Here is a 3211-nt window from a genome sequence, read left to right on the forward strand (position 1 = left end):
ATATTAATGGTTTTCACTAGGTTTATATTCGGGACTTCTAGATCGGTCGGGCTAATTGCCCTTTATTCGCGGAGCAAGTTTTATTGTCGGCAGAATCCCTATCTCTTGATCTTCCAATTTTTCTTCGTGACAACCTGACGCAACAATGGGGGGTTCCACTGGAGCACCGTTCTTCAGCTGAAGTAAGTGTTCCTTTTCTATTACATTCTCTTCATTCTCATTTAATTTAATTTACAGGGTGTTCACAAATTCGAACGATTCCCTGCTATTCCAATTCCGTTTTGTTTACGCTTTCGTGAGGGAAGCGCAATGATGCGTATGGTTTCGTCTAAGGATTTGGATGTTTTTGCCTCATTACGTGGCAAAGAATCATCGGCGGTTGCACTGAAGGCCACTACTTCCTCACCACCCTTGGAGATCCAATCTTCAACCTCTGTTTCCAAAGCGCTCGTAGCTCCTCCACGATTAATTAGAAGGAATCGGGAGTTAGAGAACCTCAAGGCCGATGCCTCCTCGCTTTGTGAGTTATAAATTTAATTCATATATTTTGTTTTATTTATCCATTCTTTTCACTCAGTTGCTTCTCCCCGTTCCGCCCGTTCAAAAGACTCCGATAACGAGCTTTTGAGCGGCTTCCCTTTAGTAGACGCTGCTCCTCGAGCCTCTTCGTCTACTAAGGTTCCCGTGGGCAGGAAGGAGCTTAAATCCAAAACTACCGTCAAGGTAGTTGAAGATTCTAAAGCCTCCGACCCTCCTACTTCTGCTTTGGTCTATAAGAGAGTTCGACTTCCCCCTCGTTCGCGGAAAATCGCTCCTGCCGCTTCTAAAGGAAAAGCGCGACAAGTCGTTGTTACTGAGGAAGATTCGACTTCCAATGAAGTTGAGTCTGAAGATGAGGATGAGGATGAGGATACTGCTCCTCCTCCAAAACGCCTTAAAACGACATCTTCCATCTCAGGTAACATTTTATTCTTCATTTTTTGTCTCATTTTATTAATTCAATTTGAATGTAGCTTCACTGCCTCGTCGTCCAGTTAAACGGGTGACCGTCCCCAAACGAGTATCCAAGGCTGCAGTGAAGCCCGTTCCCGAGCGTTCCCCAGAGAGTACTTTCCAACCGGTACTCTTGGCGGACTCTCAAGGACGATTACGGCTCCCTGAGCAGTCAACTGGTGCCTTCACACCCTTTCCCAGATTTGCTCATGCCAGGGTAAGTCGTTGTTATTCAATTTAATTCATTCCAAATGCTAACTATATTAATTTAATAGAATAGCGCTGCCTTAACTCGAGAAAACCCTCTTCTTACAATCAATCCTGACTTTGTCGAGCTGGGCTCCATTTTGGAGACTCAAAACGCTCGTTTCACGATGCAGGACTTGATGCAAGTTAACCGGGTAATCCGCGACGTAAGTTGTTTTTCAATTTCTTATTTTAATTTAATTGCTAATATGGCTTTATTTTATATAGCCTTCCATTCCCAGTCAAGCTTGCGTTTCGGCGCTTGCTCGAGGGGATTTGGAAGCAAATTCGGCTCCACTACCCGGGTACAAATGTCAAGCCTGCTCCTCACGGAGTTTGAAGTGCTTGGGGTCCTTGGATGTGGAGCTGGCTATGGACGCGCTCAACGCGCTCCATAAGGCCTCTACTAGCAGTACGCATAGTAAGTCCATTTTTATTCAATTTCATTTGATTTATTTAATTTAATTCATTCGATTTTATTTAGATCTAGCAATTTCATTACGTGTTAAAGTCATGACTGAAAACAAAGTGACCAGACTGGGGATTGAACCCAGGACCTTCTGGTTATATTCCAGATGCTCTAACCAACTGAGCTATCCGACCATGGTTCAACTAATGAGGCTTATGCATATGGTGACACTGGCAGTCCAATCAACACTTTTAGGTCTTACACTGTCTTCTGCCTTGGATGATATGGATATGTATAATCAGCATTTGCCCCTCATCAGGGTGTCAGGATTGGAATTAGTCATCAATCCTAACATTACGACGAGCCATCAACTTGAACGACCAATTGAAACAGCTCGAGTCTCTTTTCGACTCCACGCGGGACCTCTTCTTGCGATCCGTCTTGGATCTGCAGAATGCCGGAGAGGACCCTATCGTCGTACTGGAAGCACTCAAGGCCGCCGAGCCCAATCGTCGGGCAATTAGTCTAAATGAGTGGACCCTTATGGCCACTCTATTCCGTTGGCCCAGTCCATTCAATTTGAGTGGACTGGACTTCGACAATCGAACTCCAGGGGAATGGATTGATCTGCTACGCAGCATCCATTCCAGCGAATCAACGGCGCATATCGACGAACACGGACACCTGGTCGAGTCTTCCCCGCCTCCGGATTCTGCTACCGAGGCTTTGGAAGGCCTCAAGGAAGTCGAGAGGGGGTCTGCGGACGAGGGTGCCAGCAGTCAAGTAGGGGGATCCATTCCAATGGAATTGGATCTTCCTGCAATCGAGAGTCTGGCCGAGCCAGCTCTGTCTCCTGAAAAGGGGGCAGAGCCAGCGCAGACTCTCTAATCGTGGCTGGTTCCTTGGGGTCGTGGCGTCGTTTTCTTTTTATTATTTTAATTTTGTTTTTCTTATGCACACACGGACGGACGGGTTTTTTAACCTGCATATTTCATTATAGCTGACCACTCGCGGTCATGTCATCCGGGTTTTTCAACCCAATATCTCATCTATGGACCTTTTCAGGACCACCGGTCGCTCGAGACCATTTCACTTTATTAGATTTATTAGTCTAATATCTTTTTTGTATTTTCTTGTATTTCTTGTAGGTACATTTACCTATTGCTTTAGTTGTGGATAGCTTTACTGCTATCTTGTACATATCAATTTATGAGCTTTTATGCTCACTTTCATATTAATTTGAATGAGTGAACCTAAGTTCTAGACAAAGTACTTGGTTTATCCCATTTACTTTGATTGAGGAGCTGCTCTTGCTCATTCCTATTAATTTGAATGAGTAGATACATTTTCTCTTCTCTCAATACCTTGTTTACTCAATTCATGTTTTAATCTAAATGAGTGCTTGCAAATTATCGAACCAATTCTGAGTTCCACCTTTGAATAGGGGTTCAAAGTAAAACTCCATTCCGGATCCTGGCATGAACTTTTCATGCGAGATCAGGACCGCAAGACTTTCCTGTCTTCATTGTCCTGAGTGCTCAAGTCGATCTCCGTTCGCCATTG

At 44.5% G+C, this 3211-nt stretch overlaps 1 non-coding gene across 1 annotated transcript; it reads right to left on the reverse strand.

Annotated features, from left to right (window-relative positions):
• Window positions 1-1768: 1768 nt before the first annotated feature.
• C8R40DRAFT_t112 lies at window positions 1769-1842 on the reverse strand. The gene has a single exon. It is a non-coding gene; the product is annotated as a tRNA-Ile (tRNA).
• Between the last annotated feature and the right edge of the window lie 1369 nt (window positions 1843-3211).

Source organism: Lentinula edodes, assembly GCF_021015755.1.
Source record: "Lentinula edodes strain Le(Bin) 0899 ss11 chromosome Unknown C8R40scaffold_14, whole genome shotgun sequence".
Classification (NCBI taxonomy): domain Eukaryota; kingdom Fungi; phylum Basidiomycota; class Agaricomycetes; order Agaricales; family Omphalotaceae; genus Lentinula; species Lentinula edodes.